Consider the following 19,755-nt stretch of genomic DNA (forward strand, 5'->3'; position numbering starts at 1 on the left):
TTTAATATAAATACACTTTTTACTAACTACAACACTGAACCTGATAAGCTTTTAAGAAAAGTGGATACAGTGGAAAAAACAGTTATTTGAACACCTGCCTATTTTTTGTCTCTTACTTACAAAGAAATGAACAGTCTCTAATTTTTTGTGGTTGTTTCATTTAATGGGGAGGCGACAGAATATCAACCAAAAATCCAGTTAAAACACATCACATCAAAGTTATAAACTGATTTGCTTGCTATTGAGTGGAATAAGTATTTGACCAACCAGTAAGGATTCCAGCGCCTCCAGACAGATGTGGCATATAGCTCATTATGAGTATAAAGGCCCACAGAATCATTTTTGCTGTTCCAGGTTTGCAGGCACATGTGCAGTCCTGTCTTAAGTTTGCCAGTAAACATCTAAATGATTCAGAGAATGATTGGGGGAATGTGCGGTTTTCCAGTGAAACCGAAATCATATCTGTCATATCAACTAGACACGCTGTGTTTGGATATAAAGAAATCCTGAGTGTGACCCAAAGAACAACACGTCAAGCAGGCAGGTGGAAAGATTATGCTTTGGGATATTTTTCACTAAGGGTACAGGACAACTTTGCTGCACCAACGGTCAAGGTCATATACTTTACACAAACCCTTCATCTAGCCAGAATACTGAAGTCGTGGACAGGTCTTGCAGAATCACACTGACCCAAAACATACCACCAATTCAACAAAGGAGTGGCTAAAATAGAAGCACATTAAGGTCACAGAGTGGCCTAACCAGTCTCCAGACTTCAGTCCTACAGAAATCCTGAGGAGGGAACTGAAGCTTCAAGTTCCCAAGCAGCAGCCAAGAAACCCAAAGGATTTAAGGATGGAGACATCAGTTGCATTGTAGATTTATTATCAAGCCAGAAGAAAATCTATAGTCTCCTTTTTTCCCTACTCTGTGACTGCGTGGCCTTAATTCAGCTGCCAGACTGTCAGCCAGTTTATTTACACTGGAAATAATATTGTGCTGTAAGCGGTCATATTAATGTGTGTCACAATTAAATCTCTAAGTTGATGTAAGTATTTGAGTGAAGATGAGGCTAAACTGACATTCAAACTCAAAATGTGAACTAATGTATTTTAAAGTGACAGTCGGATTGTAATCTGATTACATTTCATGTTGAGATTTATTAACAGGTTGAGGTTCAGTCATTAAATTATGTTAAATAGCACATATAAATGTAAAAATCAATTCAGATACTTACCTTGAGCATTTTCATAGATGAATGTACAGGACGCTAAAAATGAATAAAATCTCATCGGACATACAGCTAATAAAATCAATATGAAATTAAACTTTTTTAAGACAATTTTTTAGATGAAACAATGATCACAACATTGGTGTGCTTATATTTGTCAAACAGGCTCTAAACACAATAACTAAAACAACTGTAACACATTTTGCTTAAACAATCACAAAATATCACAAGTCTGCTTTGTTCCAGCTCTCAGGTAAACAGGTTAAAGCAGTGACTCACTGTAATTCTCACAAATCAGAAACATTTTCATTAATCGCTGCCATTCAAACAATGTCAGACGTGTACTTACAGAAAAAGCCCATCATGCACAGCAAAGAGTGCCCCATCGTCACATCCAGCCCAGCTGCACTCTGATCCACAGATAATCAAAGAGTTGTACTTTACAGGAAAAGAGAAGTTGTGTTTAGTATAGATACAACAAGAGTTTTTCTATAGGTTTCCTCTTCTGATTGGTCTCTCTGTGCTTCCTTCCCTTTCACACAAATGTCAAACAGCTCTTGTAGCTTTGACCGCAGCAGTTGTGTGACATATTTATATTTCCTGTCCAGTGAAATAGAAGCTTGTTACTTGTGTTGTTTCCTTTCTCTTCAATGTGCAAAGCTGTTCTGTTGCTTCAAGTCAGGAGACATATTTTGCCTTTTTTTGTGTGATTTTTGCAGTTTCCTGTGGATTATTATCATGCTGCAGAATTCCTTTTCCAGCAGGTCTCTGCAGACTGGGAGTCATCTTATCACCCAATGTTCTGATATATATCCACAGCATTCATTCTCCCCCAACATGTTTTGTTTTCAGCCTCTTGTCGTCAATCTCCTGGACTCTGCACTCACAGAGATAGTTGTGTTCTAGAAACATTTTTCTATCATCTTTTCCATCTTTCTGAAGTCTGACAATCTGATTTTTCTGTCATTCTGGAACTTATTTTGCATATGTCTTCATGATGTATACAGGTCGTGTAACACACATATAAACCTGGAATACCATAGATCTCTAAATGATCTGATTTTGTTGTTGAATTTTGCTTTTATGTTTGGTTTGAGACCCAAACCCAGGAAATGACTCACTGTGTGGTTGAAGTGAAACTAAAGTAACAAAGACAACAAATAAATTCATAGTTAGGTTTATTATCTGTTGCCATTCAAAACAAAGAACAAACGCATTTATTCTGAATTCTTTGTGTTGTTTTGACATGTATGTACAGATGCACACTGACCTCAGCATCTGACTACATGTAAAAACAATAAAAGAAAACAAACAGATGATGTGAAATAATGACTGAAACACTGTAATGATGATGTTTGAAGTTTAAATTTACTCCCTCCAGTCAATAATTAATGTGATATATGATATAATAATATGTAACATATGAACATAGAACACCTGTTATTAAGCAGCTCCATTGGCTTCCAGTTCACCTCCGTGTCAATTTCAAGATCCTGCTTCTTGCTTTCAAAGTGCTTCGTAACTTCACTCCTCTATATTTATCTGATCTTCTCCATACGTACTCACCCACTCATACACTTCGCTCGTCTTCAGCTTCCCTTCTGTCTGTTCCACCTGCTCGCCTGACTACCATGGTATTTAAGAACAGGAACAAATAACAAACTTGGGTATGCTAAAATAAAATGAACTCCAGGAATGCCTGGTTATTTCAGAAGGTTGAAGCCAGGTGTGCTACATATATATGAATATTTACACCATGCAGTGAAATGCAGCTGTTTTTCAGCGTGGGAAACTGAAAGCTTCTCTTGGTGGCCACAGACATTTTTCTTTGGGCCAGTATGTGTCTTCACCAGTGATGCTTCTTTTAAACTGTTTTTACACATTGTTATACCTCTGAATTTCAACTGTGCAATGTGTAGGCATAAAGAGTTACAGATTATTTATGCTTTTCTAATTCAGATATATATGAAAATTTATAGCAAATCCATGCAGACTGTTAGAATAAACTGTGGCAGAATTAAACATGTCACTGTAGTATTTGTTCTGTCTTTGCAAAGTCTTCAGAGAGATGACTTCAAAGCTGTACACTGTGTATTCTAACACATGATGGTGCTGCTAAGTAAAATGAGGAGAAAATATGCTGCAAAAGCAGCATAACAGTAGCACACCCATGGTAAGCAGAGAAATAGCAGTAAAAATCTGTCATTCAACACATCTTCTGTACAATATTAGAATAACCAGAATATTTAACCTCATTCCGGCTTTGCGTTTAAGTATAATGTTACCATGAATCATAGAGTGTCGTGTTCAAATTTTTCAGAAGGAATTCAGGAGAAATATCTGTCATTTAAAAAATATTTAATTTATTTCAGCAGTTAAACCTTCAAGTTTACAGCGCTGGACCTTTGTGTGAACCAGCGGCCTGCTTCACAGAAAGGATAACCCTCAAACGCGCTGTACAGCTTATATACTGTGATCAATGTTCCCTCTAAGCTGCGCACGTGCGCAATTGCGCACTGTTGGCACGGTCTCTGCTAAGAGAAAATCTGTGTTGCGCACACAAAAAGAATTCTAACCTGAATTGAAATTAAAGTAAATATGTGCTCGTGTTTTAGCTGGAAAAGCGGCGTGGCTGATGTGGAGTGAAGCCAAGTTAATGACGACGTGTACAACTATTGGAGATGTGAGCAGGACAGAATGAACAATTGACGGAAAAACTGTGGACTTTATACCAGTTTTTAAATTGTATTGATAGGCCACGTAAAACCAGAGTTACGGGGAGAAACGGTAAAAACGGCGTTTTATAAGGAAAAAGCTCGAAAGCACTCTCCGCCCGTGAGCAAAGACGAAACCAAAACACCCACACCCTTTCCCATTGGTCGAAAAATGTACCATGTCGACCAATCAAAACATGGCATTTAGTTGTTAAGAAACGGGAAGTGTTTTGAGATGTGAGAGATTTGCAACGTTTAGCTCAAATCTTGTGTAGTTAGTGTGTAGTGTAGTCAGTAGTTTTGTTGTGTGTGTCAGAACAATGAGGCACCTGCTGAATGTTACAGGTGTTACAGCAGTGATACATCTCCTGTTGTCAGGCCTGCAGGTATCAGGCTGTTGTTCTCCTTTATCTCATAGTGGACAGAAATTATTTTTTGTGGCACAAATAATTTGTGTGGCATCAAATTTGATGCAGAACAGCTCATTGTTCTGTAAACAGTTTGAAATGTTTATTTTAAAAAAACGCCTTGGCTGCATTTTTAGGTTAAACAGCTGCAAAAAACTTTGTTTTTTGCAAAACTCAGTAACTTTTTTGAAGAAGTAAATATATAATTAATTACCCAACCTTGATTCATTATATACTGTATTTTGCAGACAGAGAGTTACAGGACTCTCTCCCAGACCACAGACTCATAATACAAGTCAGAGCTTTATAAAAAAAAGAAAAAGAAAAAAAATAGAAAGTTGTGTTTTCAAAATTGGAGTTCAAGTCATTTTTACTTCCAATAGTGTTAACATACTACACAGGTCGTGAACAAGATTTTTTTTTTAATTTTCATTGTAAGTGGGATAAAACATTTAATTAAAACTAGTCTAACATAAATGTAAATGCTGTAATTAATAAACCATGTAACTTGGATGGATTTGACGCTGGCGTGACCACAGTGCACACGTCTAATGTCGCTCATGGTGGTCCACGAGATCGCTCAGGGAGTTTGTGTGTTCGCTCAGACACATGAAAAATTAGAGGGAACACTGACTGTGACAATAACAAAATATTATTATGGCTATCTTCTCCAGGCACGAACGTGGCAGTCTGGGATGAATCCTCCCCGTTTAGTCCCAACCTCGCCTAGTATCTGTTTCTTCTGCTGTAAGAGACAAAAAAGAAAAATATCTCCCTGGCTATCCTTATTATTTAATATTTATCCTAGATTCTACGGCCTAGTTCAGGACATCTTGTTCTGACTTCCTGACCCAGAGACTGTTCTAACCATTATCATGTCTGTAAGCATGCTGCAAAAACCCTCTGCACTCTTCATCACTAACAATATTTCAAATCCAGACAGTAGCGCTGAATGAAGCTAGAAGAAAAAGCTGAGAGGCTGCTTAGACAGCTCAGATAGGGGAGACCGGGGATAGTTGTAACGTGGGTCAGTTGTAACACTTCCAATTTCTCCAATCAGGGCTAAGTTTCAAATGATGTGACTCATCCTGTACATGCCCAACTCAGTTCTGCTATCACATGTGAAAAATCAGCACATTTTGTCAAACACAGACAATTTAACATGAAAAAAAGTAATTTGTATGCCAAAAAGTAAGTTTTTCTACTTTATTTCAATTTGCAATAGCATTATCTGCTTTGCAGTTAAACTCATCAAACTTAAATTATGTTATTTGTATGTCTATGGGGATATATTCTGTGTAGGTCTTTAGTGCTAATGTTTTAGCCGTTGGCTGTAATGTTAGCTAGTTCATGGCTATAGGAGTCTGGGTCAGTTGTAACAGCAACAGTCTGGGTTAGTTGTAACAATAATGCAGATGTTACAACTTACCACACTATTACTTTAACTTATATTAAACAAGTTGGGGCAACGACATCAGCAGAGAGACGTTCACTGGTCGCATTTGTATATATATACCTTTGTATATGCGGTTAATGCCATTGGCAACACAATTCCTCCACTGTTTGTGTTCCCACACATACATTATGCAGACCTCTGTGTCAGAGATGGACCAGTAGGAAGTACTGGTAGTGGAACTAAATCAGGATGGGTGCAAGAAACAGATTTCCTCATCTTTCTGAAGCACTTTGCAAACCACACCAAGGTAAGCCAGGATAAAAAGTAATGGAATTGCGATGCTGGTGAACAACTACATTTTTTCAGCTTCATTGTTATGTTCAAAATTGGGACAAGAGCTGTAGGTTATAATGCCCACTGAGCCAATGAGGCCAAACTCAAGGAAAACCAACCAAAATTAATGAAATATTCAGTTGCAGAAAATTCCATAATTTGTCTTTTTTGGGGGGTTGGAATATGTTCAAAAGCTAGATTTCTGCATTCTGTCACACATACACAGCTACATAAATGGATGTAAGTGCATTCATGTGTTGAATAAACAAAGATTACATGTTAATGTTGTGTTAGTACCCTTATTTCATTGTGTTACATTTTACCCCAGGATATGTTACAACTAACCCAGACTATGGGGTTAATTGTAACATTTCACTCTTCGTGTTTGAGACCATACCATGCAATGGGTAATTGTGCTGCAGAGAAAATAGCTGCACTATTTAATAGCAGAGACATGTAAATACTTTGCATTACATTTTGAATCCACTACCTTAAAAGAGCTCCAATTTACAGACAGAAATGTCAAAAATGTTACAACTATCCCCGGTCTCCCCTACAACTGCTGTTACCGTTTCGCTGTGAGGGTCCCAAAAAGCGCTATATAAATGCAATCCATTATTATTATTATTCTTTGTAACTTTTTCCACATTTTCTTTGATCTTCTCAGTGCCGTGTGTGTGTGTCTGTTGTCACAGTGTTTGTGAAGTCAGAGAAAGTTTGCAAAAGAGACCTCCATTCATGATCCCACCCACTGCTTCCTACTGTCCATTCTGGGTATTACACCACCATAACAAGTTTAAAAAATATTAGAATAAAACTCTTGACAGTTCAAATTTTTGTCAGTTAAAACTGACACAAAGAGTCACTTGTGCATGCTCAATCATCCAGGTAAGTAAAACACTAAAGGTTGATTCTGTTCATCTGGACGTAGCGGTTTGGGTGACACAACGTGTGTTTCTTCATAAATATTTAAACATCATGAAACAAAAATATCACCACATTACTTGTGTGTGTTCAGCAAATTTGTCTTCGACTCTGAAGTCAAAGTCTTTATCCTTTATCATCACAGTTCTGGGAAATATTTAACATCAGGCCAAGCAGAAGAATTGGTTTCAATAAAAAATTAAGGACTAAATTGCGACCTCTAGTGGCTTTCACCTGTAAGCACAACCCAGTTTGAGAATCAAGGATCTGACTGGTTTGAAGCTACATGAAGAAAAGGTATACTTATATGTGATTTTGTGGGCAAAGAAAGTGACAGTTTCTTTTATGCTTTCTTAATTCTAATATGTAACATTTACAGCATATCCATGAACAGACCTGAGATAAAGCGCTTCATAGAACTTTAAACAACAACTTCATATCTTGTTGATACTAAACACTCCTGATAAAAAGCTTACAGCTTTTGAGTAACACATTAGGGAGCAACGAGGTGGTCAGAAAAGGACTAAATGAGCATATCATAAATCAACAACCAGACAAAGCTGCTTGTGTGAAGTCTGTCTTTCAGTCGAAGTCAGTCTGCACCGATGAACAAATGGTCTGCTCCATCATTTATTTCTCCAAGTCTGGATACAATGTAACGAATCACAAAAAACTGAGTTACTGAAGTTTGTGGCTGGACATTTATAGTAAATTTAGTAACAAAAAGCATGTATTCTTTTGTGCTCCATATGTGTGTGATAGTTGCCTTTAGGAATGTTCAGTTATTTGGAATGAGAGGGGCATATGTTATCATGTTGTCAGAGCAAGTGTGTAGTTGGCAAAGCTGGTTGGCTCAAAGCTGTGAGTGCAATGCTAAAATGGCTCTGTTTGCCTTTACTCAGTCCTCAGTCCTGAGTGTTTAGAGCTGAGCTCCACATTAACACTTATTATAACAGAGCCAGATCGAACAGAATGTAACACTTCTGGAAGTGTGTTAGAGTAATGTTTGAATGTTACAGCATGTTAGGGTTACATTAATATGCATAATATTTTCAGTCTCATGCTTTTCTATCCAGACACTCTCAGTCAAACAAATCAATGCAAATGATTTACCACACCGGAATAAAATCCCTGTCCACTCAGTGGGATCGGCCAAGTGTCCCATTTAAGTTCAGCATTTAATATGAAATTGTGTCAAAATTCAGAACACAGGCCATTTTAAAGAGAAAATGTATTGATGCATGCTCAATCATCTAGGCAAGTAAATCCTAAAACGTTGATTCAGAAGGCCCTGGGTAAATTTGGTTATCCCAGCTGGACATTTCTCAAAGCTGGGAAGGCACCTAAAGAAAGCTCCAGCGAATCCAGGAGAGAAGGACAACTGCTGCCTAAGCAAACTCTTTAGTAGGCTTGATTACTGTAACAGCATCTTTACAGGTCTACCTAAAAGATCAGACAACTACAGCTCATTCAGAACTCTGCTGCTCAAGTCTGGCACTAAGACCAAAGAAGTGGACCACATCAGTCCAGCTCTGAGGTCTTTACACTGGCTGCCTGTCCGTCAGAGGATAGACTTTAAAGTTCTGATGCTGGTCTATAAAGCTCCTAATGGTTTAGGACCAAAATATATCAGTGACCTCCTGACCCAGTATGAACCTTCCAGATCCCTCAGGTCATCTGGATCCGGTCTTTTATCAGTTCCCAGAGTCAGAACCAGACACGGAGAAGCTGCATTCAGCTTTTATGCTCCTTATATCTGGAACAAACTCCCAGAAAACCTCAGATCAGCTGAAACACTCAGATTATTTAAATCCAGGTTGAAGACTCACCTGTTCTCAGCTGCATTTGAATAAAGCACCAAATCCACACTTTTAAGCTTAAATTTCAAAACTTACATTTTAACTACTGATTTTATCTATTGTTCCTTCCTTTTTTTCATTTTAAATCATGCTTTTTATTTTTGTTTTTTAATGTCTCTGTAAAGCACTTTGAATCACCTTGCTATTGAATTGTGCTATATATACATATAATAAACTTATATAATAATAACTATATAATAAACTTGCCTTGCCTTAGTGATCCCGTATGTGTCATGAGTATTGGAACAGTTGAGATGCATTTTTTCTAAACACCGTGTCTCTGTGGCCTTTAAACCCCAAAACACGCTTCGGAGGTCACATTTGAAGGCCGAGTCGGTGTATCCTTCATGACCCAACCTATCCCAGAATTCATAGCGCAGGCCTGCCAATTCATTTCCAACAATGGCGGCAGCTACTTAGTTTTAATATTACTCTTTCTGGGTCACAAAATTAACTTTCAGATATTTTCAATCGTGCATGTAGCTGTGTAAACTTCAAATATCTGCTCGGTTTATCAAGACATCACATATTTGCAAAAGTGCTCCAACGTTTTTCGAAGACATATGTTACCCACCATCTTTTTTTATCTTCATTTTTTTCCCTCCCATGTCCCTTGTGGGGCTCCGTAACATCCAGATGAACAGAATCAACTTTTGGGGATTTATACCTGGATCATTGAGCATGCATCAAGACACCCTTGCTAGATTGTATCACGTCATCTCAACAAGAATAAATTCAGTTATTGAATTTCATGCAGATCCTACATGAAGCAATTATGTTCACCATAGAACCATAACATTATTTTAATCAAATTACAAGTTAGACTCTTGTAACTCTAACCAGGCAATTTCACTTTTTTGAGTGAAGAAATTTTTTTCGGTTTGTTTTTATTTTATCAAACATAAGGCTGATTATACTGGACTGTATGATAAAACTGGACTGAATGAACTTCCCTGAATGAATGGCTCATATGGATGAAATAGCTAAACAGATCGCCCTACATACTATGAAAAACAGATGCAGGGCATTCATCATTAAATGATGACATGAATGCGGGCTGAATCTGCGTTATACAACCTGCAAATTCTGCTTTTATACAACCGTTTCCAGGATGATTATGATGGGATCGTGGATTACGCAATGTTGATCAAAATGAATGAGAGCAACTAAAACGTAGCACAAAGGTGACTGCGAAGGAAAAAGACAGATGCGCAGCAAGATTTAAAGTATGTGGCGGCATGAACGCTGACTGCCTGGAGAAGGCCAGGAGAAGGTTATTGGACTAGACCAGTGACGACACAAATGCTTGACGGCATGGGAAAGTGGAATTGATCAAGCATAGATTTATCCGGCAGCATCTTGGAGCAGAAAGATACGTCTTCCGTATTGAACTTGCGCATAAGCTTCATACAGGCGTGAAACAACCTCAGTCCAGCTAGAAATCCACCCCAGCAAAGCAACAGCTTGACGATCTGTAGGGTCCCACCCTAATAAGTATTAAAAGAGGTGTCAGAGTCTACTGCAACTTTCAGTCATGCTGCTATTCTTTGAATAGAAGAAAAAAAGGAGGAAAAAAATGTAAAAGGCCTCACTCCACTCTGCCTGCACTTTTTTCTTCACCTCTCTTGTGCACAGCGATTTTTTTTTATTATTGTTGACCCCAGGTATTTAAACTAGCCTACCTCCACTACCTCTACTCCTTGTAGTTTATTTACTAAGAGGTTAAAAAAGCGATGACAGACTTGAGCAACACTGAGGAACAGCTTATGAGCGATATAATAAGACTCGTTTCTAAGGACCACAGGATTTTCTTCTCTGTGATAAAATAACAGAGAATTTAAATACCAATAGCTTCCACAATAGCAGATGACAATAGCACTCAATGTAGCATTTGGATTTTTAGTTTTGAAGTTTTTCTAGCAACAGATTGCTCCAAGGTTTACATAGAAGTCACACCTGCTTGATTTGCTGTGGTGGCGGAAGTTTAATTATTTGTAAAAAAGTAATAACACTTCAAAATACAAGTCAGCACCCTGCATAAGCAATGACGCTGCCATGCTACTGGAGGATCTAAAGCAAAAGTAAGCTGCATTATGGAGCCAGCTTTTTTCAATAGAGTGACTTAATATTGTTCAGGCTTTTACATTTAAGCAGCATTTTTAATTATGGATTTGATACTACATTTTTTTACTGTGTGCAACATATTGTGGAACTGAGAAGGGGGGAGCTTTACAAAGGAGGGTTTTTTGAAATGTAAATGCTTAAATATTTGAAGCAATTGTTTCACAGTAATATCGAGTCTTTGAAAATGTCTGACACCTATTTCTATGACTCAGGAGATAGAACAGTAGATCCCCTGGCTGCTCCAGTCTACATGCCAAATTACAATTTACAGGTCATGTGGCCGCTGAAGTCTCTTCCTGAACGACAGGTGTCACCCATCAAACAATACTACATCAGGGCTGATATAAGAAGAGAAGAAGTCAAAACCCAACGCAAAGAAATCAGGAAGCTACTGTCGTACATTCGTGTCTTCACGCAGTCGCCTCACTTTACAAACGTCGAGACCAGGGCAGAAACAGCAACTTGCGATATCGGATAAGATGTCAATTTGGCGTCAAATTTGTTTGGTGGTGCGGTCAGAATAGTCATTTGTTCCTTTAGGGTGTTTTTTTTTTCAACCTTTAGACGTTACGCCTTCGATCCCACCAATAATAACAGTAGAAGAGTATCGTCACTCATCTGATATTAGACCCAAATCGTGAACAACAACTTGAAGGGCCATTACCAGTGTCCGCGCCAACAACTTTAGGAACACAGCCAGTGACACACAAGTCAGCACAAAATGGAGAAGAACTACCAAGTTATTGTTATTGGACTCCAGCGTCAGAACCGGGCGGTCAACCTGTGCAGAACTGCAGAGCAGTTTAAGAACATGACAGTGCGACAGCTGAAGGAAAAAATATGGGAGAAGTTTCCGCAGTTTGCAGGTAAAGAACACTGGCCGAAACACGAGTAACGCGCTTTTCCCGACCTGATGGCAGAAGACAACAGATAGCAATGTACCGTCTGAAATGTAGTTTTATTGATGCACATTAACACTGTTTAAAGGTTTTCTGAAAAAAAATACAAATTAAACTGTGTTGGGTCGAGACCAAGCTTTATTACATATGAAAACATTATAACGCTTCTTTACAAGTTAACATTCTATATTTACATTAAACAAGGAAGCAGCAATAACGTGTTACTGTCAAATCTAAAGCTAAATTAGGTGCCATTATGCAGCACAGTTTAATAGATCAACTGTTTGTCAATGAGAACAAACAAAGAAAAACATACTAACCATCTGGCTAAACACACTACATTGCTCAAGTATGTCTACTTCATGATTGCCATTAAGCTTTGCTTTTTAGGTTAAGCTTTCATTTAACATGTTTTCTACCATCGGTGATCTTAGAAAGCCTCCAGTTACCAAACTTACACTCTTTAGGTACCGGTAGTCTATAGCTGCAAAACTAAAACACTGAACATAATATTATAAGTAACCCCATGCTTGTGTGTGTGTGTGTGTGTGTGTGTGTGTGTGTGTGTGTGTGTGTGTACAAGCCTTGGATGCACAGCTGATATCTGAACATAAGCGTCTGTATGAAGATGATACTCTTCTGTCTGACTATGGAATCCAGCACAAGTCTGTCATCTGCATAGTAATAAAGCTTCCTGGAGGAGGTGGACCTATTGATGAAAACAGTGGGATGGGGGACAAGACTGGCAAAAATCGAAGTATGGAATCTCTGAAGTTATCATTTTAATAACACAACTAGATGCTGCGCAGGTCCAACTGAAATTCATTTTTATTAAACTTCCAAATCACAAACTTCTGTTTGACTTTTTTTTACAAATATTTATGTGCCTGTTCTTGAAGTGGCAGGTAAAGTTTGTTCATCATATATAGGAAGACATCTGTTGAAAGGAGGCTCAGAGAATAGAATATGTTTTCTATGATGTTGAGGGTATGGATGTATTGAAAATCCAATTTCTGTGATTTTGTTTGTTTGTTTTTTGCTTCTTTGCCACACAAACTAGTTAAACTTCCCCTTTTGAAGCTTAAACAAGTTCACCACATGTGCACCATTTTAATTTACAGCAAGAATAAATTGTGTATTCCTCTATATGTTTTATAATCTGTGTCTTACATTTTTGCAAACAACTGCAATAGAAACACGCCTGATTGTACAGGTGTGAATTCTTGCAAATGTGATAGAGATAGAAAGTGAAACTTGGTGTCAGTGGACCTGAAAAAGTCACTCAACACATATTAATGGTTGAACTTGTCAGATATTTTCAGCCTGACTCACAGGATCAGAGACAATTGTGTTTATGCTGCTGGCGTTTGTTTGGTGTGTATTTGTTTCCTGGAACAACAAGTTCTTTCAAAGCATTTATAACATGTTCTTTGTTTGCTCAGGCTGATGTGAAGTGAAATTATTTGAAAACCTAAATGTCAAAGGCAAAACTAAAAAAAAAAATACATCTTACAAAATGTAATTTATTTGTTCTATGAACCTATAAAGTCTGTCTCTTCTCCATACACCCAATGTAAAGTTGTCTGTTGTTTGTAGAAAGAACATTGGTTCATCTCTTGAGTTTAGTGCCTTCTTCATGCTTCAATGATTCAACGATGCCAGACCCCAGTCTCTCAATACTCAGGTATTAGACTGAAAATGAAAAAGCAGCTGAAAAATAAAAAAATAAATTTAAAAAAACGTGACTTTTTAAAGCTTTAATATAGTGAGTGGTGAGTAACGCCTTCACTATCCCCAGAGATTTTGGATTTCAAAAAGACCTTTCATCCATAGGTTATTCCACTTCGAAATGACTGGGTTCTGTCGCATTTCAAAACTGCGTTGATGATCTTTGTACCAACGACAGAGCATAACAGAACATGGAAAAATAAGAAGAATTTAGGTGAAACTGAAAGTATCCTCAGGCCTCTGGCATCAGACTCTGATGTCTGCTGAGCGCAGATAACTTGTGTCAGTGTCGTTACCATTATTATTGACAGAATCTAAAGGAGCACAGAAATTCTCATCCCAAAAAGCTAAAAATGGGGACGGTCTACTGGGTATAGTTCAAGGACTAAGGGGTGAAACAAAGTGGATCGATATGTGCAACACTGATGAGGAGTTTAACAGCATGACCATGAAACATCTGAAGGACAAAATAAGGCACTGTTTTTCATATATGTCTGATATCTCAGGTAAAAGCTCTGAAAGACAGAGTGAAAGCTTGCTGTAATGTGACATTTTTACCCTTGAGCTGTGGTGTTATATGTCTGTGCATTTCTAGATAATTATACAGATGCATTTCATTGTATTGTATTTAAGGAAAATTCTGAAGCAGTAAAATTAGCTAACAAGCACAGACGTATATGCTTCTTTGTGGTTCACTTCTCACTAGTATATATTGCTTTTACTTATGCTGGCTAGGTTCCAGATTACACTCCTTAGGATCCCTGAGAACTGTGTGCAGACAATAGAAAGATGAATTTTTAGATTCACTCTTATTATATAACAACTTTATTGTTTAACAAGAATTAATGCACGGTTCTCAAACAGAGCATATATTTATAGCCTTCTTTCTGACCTTATATAAAATTTTCATGCCGACTAATCCTACGTATGAATTCACTTTTTTTTTTTTTAATATTTATTCTTTATTTGCTCGGAAACTGTTAAACCCCATGAGACTTCAGCTGATGGAATAAAAACATATAACTTTCTTCGAAATGTCAATTCAAATACCTCAATTATAATCCGTCACTTTCCCCGGTGTCTTGACGCTAGAATTGTCATATTGATAAGTTTGTTCACTTCCACAGTTGGTATTTTTTTTTGTTAATTTCTTTCCTGGCTTCAGATAGACTAAACATTATTATAGCAGCTCTCGCAGTCCTATTGACCAAAGTCCTTAAAGTTTGTAAAATTCAATCCAAGTTTCAAGTTTTATTGTCATGTACAGATAAACAGTGTAGCCACATTTATCCATAATGAAATTCTTTGGCTCGTGCTCCTCACACATTAGAAAGTGTGCAGTTATATTAAGAAGAAAATAACAAGAAAATAGCAGTAATAAAAAATAATAATAAAAACAAGTAATTAATATTTTGAGAATTTAAGACAAGTTGGTATTTACAGTTTGTGCAAAATAATTTAAAAAAAAAAGTCTTCCGCCAGAGGACTGTACGAGGCAGGATTTTCGTCTTATCCATGTAACTTCCAGGTTTATCCTGGGCTTAGGTGGTTCACTTGTTACCGGGGAACAATTGGCCCCTCAACAATAAATTGTAACTATTAATCCCAATTTTGCTAAATAAAAGGATCTGGGTTGCATCAGTCACATGATTACCATTAACCAATGCACAACTTTACAGTAATTTAGCATCAAGTCGGTGCATCACGTGATCTCCTTGGAGATTGATTTATTTTTTTCATAATTTTAATTGATAAATGATGCTTGAGTCTTTTCAGTTGTTCTGCAGAAATGTTCAGCCTTGCTTGACAGTCGGTGTGTATTCTTCACTTTTATCTTCTGTGTCTGTTTCAGATCAACAGCAGATTATTTTTGAAGGAAATGAGCTGTTTGACAGTGGCACTCTCACGCATCCTATCGTTAGTTTTAAATCTTAGAGGGGGGTAACCTGAACAAGATGTTGAAGGAAGAAGCAAGGGTCCCAAAAACCGAAGTATGGAAAACCTAGCTGACATGTAAATCCTTTCACAAATATTACAGAACAACATGTCAGTGGTCCAGGTGCCCAGTGACTCCTGAGCAAACTGGGAAGTCCCCCCAGTCATATCAGAGAGATTATCTACAAGTTCCACTGAAGCTTGCTCAGCTGTGGTGAAAGGAAAGCTTTCTAAGGCAGAGAACTGAGAGAATGTTTTCTACTCACCCCACAGAACTAAAGATGATGATGAAGTCCCGTTTCCACAGATTTTGTCTGTATGATTTATTTTGATTAGTAGTTTGTATAAATCAGCTGTTGCTCTGCCACATAATGAAGAGCCAGTGAAACATTTGGTATCAGTAGCACTCAAACTCTTTAAATATCAAATGAACACTACTTCAGTTCATGACATCATGATCATTTAGTAAAAGATTCAACTCAGCAAAAAGAAAAATGTCCTTGAGTTACTGACAGTTACAAAAAAGTGCGTCCTGCTCGTTTTATTTATATATATCAGACATTTTTCTGTTTTGCTTCTACTCTGCTGTGAATCTCTCAAAGAAATCTAAAACAAAATATCGAGCATGAGAACCATAATATGTAATGAATGTTGGCTCTTTTCTCTGTGCCACACAGGGTTGGCTGGTTTTCTGGGAGTCACAAAATCACTCATGCGACAGTATACTGCCCTCCCTCATGTCAACCCCCTGAACACAAGTGACGGCAGTATACTTGTAGTTTAGGACTTGGAAAGTTCAAGGTTGTGATTGACACAGTGGCAAGAGCAAATAAGTAAATCCAAACTGACAGAGAATTTTTTTTGGCACAAGGAAACGTAAAAACGAACTGACCCCCTCAGTGACATTGTTGTGTATTTTCCTCACTACGCAATGCATGCAAAACAAACTAAAAAAAAAAGAAAAAAGGATACAAACAAGTTCCAAAAACTTTTGCCAGTTTTTCTGGCAGAAAAACAGCTGCAAGAGAGACGGACCAGGGAAGTGAAAAAAGAGGTGAGGAAAGGAAGGTGATAAATTTGTCCAAAGGAGAAAAAACCATTATGGGAAGAAGGTGTTAAGTGTAAAGACTCAACAAGATTATATGATGGTGAACAAAACACAGCAGCAAAGTCAGGCAGTCTGGTTTTCTTTGTTCTAGGCTGGCTTGTTTAAGATCGGTTAGTTTCTTCTGAGAAAAAGTGATGTTATGAATATTTCTGTGCACAAGATTGGACAACAGAATTTACAAATTCAGAATCTCTATAATGGATGATTTTGTTTCCTCTATGAAATACAAGTGCTAACTTGTATAAATAATATCCTGTGATCCAGATTTTTACTCATCAATCACTAATATAATACAAAGCTCTCCTTTGATTTCTTTCTAATCAATCATTTTGTTTAATGCTTATAGTTTAGGAGCTACTGATCCACTATGTGCATGTTGATACAAAACAGAAGAAATGCAGCACTTTTTATAAGTTCTTTATTTTTCACATTACGCTTAAACTACAGGCTAACATTTTGTCTCACAAGAAGACCTGATGCATGATGCTAAGATTTCATTTGTAATAAACTGAGTGCTGATAAAAATGTATTCATATTTCATATTCACAGACATGTTTGAGTAAAAGATGTATAATGATCTCTCTGCACAGTTACTGACTTACAGAAGAGAACAGTCTCTTGTTGGGCAATTTAAAGTTCAGCCAGTAGGAGGCAGAGAAACAAAGGCTGACAAAATAGAGGTGTGTCTTTTGGAGCTGAGATACGCAACATCGGTTTTTTTTTTATATCAACAATTGTTAAAACGTTGAAGGAAAATATAAACATTCTCTTAAATTGTTCATTTGTCTTGTTTTCATGTTTTGCTCCACACAGGGATGGAGGTCTGCCTTGGAGCGACCCCACTGGGGCAGATTCTGAATGGTGAACTAGTCTGTGAACATTCACGCTTCAGTTTCAGGCAGACAAAACAGAACTCTATCTTGCAGCGAGGACAGTTGATATTTTTGCAGTATTCTGTGGTATGCTCCACCCTCAGGCCACATGTAGGACAGAGTCTGATGGCGGGGCAGCTGGTGACCCCCTCCACCTCAGGCAGACTGATGGTTTTACACGTCTGCATGAGTTGCAGGTCCTTGTTCTCACAGCCGTCATTGTCACAGCGGTCAGATCGAAGGCCTGAACCCTTCCATGGTTTCAGACACTGCCAGCAAAACTGGCATTTCTTCTTCTGATCAGCTGTGCATACGACACACTGGACACACAGGTTGGACAGATCCTTCCTCTCTACATCTGTTTTACACTGAGGACACTGATGTGGGAAACAGTGTTTTAAAGAAAAGAAAGAGACCTCCACTTTAAACATTTTTATCAAAGTGAAATAAGCTGAAAGGTCACAATAATAACCATAAATCACTTACTGGCTGAACCTCACAGTGGTCTGCAAGAGCCAGCCGGGCCATGCTCTCTTCAAAGTGCTGCATTTCCTCCACAGTCAGATCAGCCAGTCTGCGCACCTCCTAGTACGACCACTCTTTATTACACTGCTTGGTGCCGTCCACTAAAGCCGGACATCTGAATTTGTAATTCCCCTGAAAACAACAACAAAAAAGACTCACTGTATAATTAGAGAAATAACTAAGAACTGAAGTCCAAATCTTCAAGGCTCTTACTTTAATTATAATAATTATAATAGTACTTTGTTACATTTATATCTAATAAGCTACTGGCTATTTTCACAATCAAATCTGACAAACACACAATGATAACCTTTTATAAAAGTAACTTATTCCTTGAAATTCCTTATACCAGTAGTACCCAACTATTTAGCTTAAACAATTTATAAAAAAGCAGGATCTTGACCTAAAAGGTAACATTTGTATAATAATTTCAGCTAAAAAAAGATTTATTTTAACAGAGCTCAAAACTTAAATAGAACTTTGTTGCACCACTGTTAACCAAATTAAACATGAAACTTTATTTACAAGAAAAAATAAAGGGCTACAAAGACACAACATACCTCATCCAGCAGAGAGCGACACCAACGTGTGAGAGATTCAGGAGTGACAGCGTGGCCACAGGACATCTCTGCTCTGAGAGAGTCATCACCTGAGGAGGGAGTTAACAACAACAAATCAAACATGTTACTGGTTTAGAGAGGAAACAAAGTCAAACTAGATTTGCGTGTCAAGCTACCCCTCTACACATCCAAATCCAACAAATCCCACACCGAGTGCATCATGTAAGCTGCTTTCTATCTCCACTCCTCCTTTTATACTGTGTCTGACTTAATCACCATCATATCTGTCTTTGATGCCTGCTCTGGTCTGTGCTGGAATCCAGCTGCTGCTTCCACAACAGAAACAAAACACCAAATATAAATTATATTCAGAAAAAATAAAACAAATCTTACATGATGAATCCAAGTCATCCTCCCTGTTGACAAACTTCAGGGTGGTGTCTAGAGGGTCGTATTTCTTCTCCACCTGATCCTGTCCACAAATGCTCATTCTGGGGATCCAGCACTACAAATACTGTAACATAAGATTTATATTAACATGTCAGCCTGCATACAGACCACAAATAATGACTGTCATTCTCACAAGATAGGAGTTTGGACTGAAAGGAGGATAAATGCTGTCTGATACACAGAGTACTTAAAACGTAAAGGGTTTTGAATCCAGAAGCTCTCAGTCTTAAAACAACTTATTTAAAAACCTCCTGTGAGGTGTGGCGAGTCACTCAAGGAAGTTCCAGCTGCTTTTAACTTTATTACAGAACGTTAACGTTTCTCTTTCTTATGAGATTGTTATTACAAAGTAGTACACATGTCCACAACATTTTATGTAATATTTTAAAATAATATGAACTTAAACTTGAAGGAGGCTTCGTAGTTATTTAAGTGGATGAACTGAAGATATTAACAGGCGATTTGTTAAAGGGAGAAATGTTATGTCTTCGCTTGTTGGCACAGCTCTAGCAGTTTTAAAGACTTCCGCTTTTATTTTAACGCTCAGCCAGAAGTAGGACAGCCACACATTTAAGTATTCAAATAAATATTACATTTACCAGGAATCACGAGTCTCCAGGGTCCAGCGGTGGGTCCTTGTGTGTCTGTCGCACCTCCTCTCTGTCGCACTTCCTCGTTCAGCGACGCTAC

The 19,755-nt window shown here is 37.8% G+C and overlaps 1 long non-coding RNA gene and 1 pseudogene across 2 annotated transcripts in view; one reads left to right on the forward strand and one right to left on the reverse strand.

Moving 5' to 3' along the window:
- Positions 1-11,346: 11,346 nt before the first annotated feature.
- On the forward strand, positions 11,347-13,617 carry LOC146714759 (uncharacterized). The gene is made up of 2 exons (XR_014918854.1): positions 11,347-11,854; positions 12,471-13,617. It is a non-coding gene; the product is annotated as an uncharacterized LOC146714759 (long non-coding RNA).
- Positions 13,618-16,054: 2,437 nt separating this feature from the next.
- LOC146714760 (E3 ubiquitin-protein ligase RNF19B-like) overlaps positions 16,055-19,755 on the reverse strand; it is a 230,548-nt pseudogene continuing 226,847 nt past the window's right edge. Inside the window, exons 2-6 of the transcript XR_014918856.1 lie at positions 19,665-19,688; positions 19,009-19,129; positions 18,616-18,704; positions 18,017-18,187; positions 16,055-17,907 (exon numbers count right to left, since the gene is read on the reverse strand). The product of XR_014918856.1 is annotated as an E3 ubiquitin-protein ligase RNF19B-like (transcript). The remainder of the gene's footprint in view (positions 17,908-18,016; positions 18,188-18,615; positions 18,705-19,008; positions 19,130-19,664; positions 19,689-19,755) is intronic.

The sequence above is a fragment of the Copadichromis virginalis genome, linkage group LG3, assembly GCF_057382275.1.
Source record: "Copadichromis virginalis isolate Kocher_CV1m ecotype Utaka linkage group LG3, C_Virginalis_male_GT1.1, whole genome shotgun sequence".
NCBI classification, from domain to species: domain Eukaryota; kingdom Metazoa; phylum Chordata; class Actinopteri; order Cichliformes; family Cichlidae; genus Copadichromis; species Copadichromis virginalis.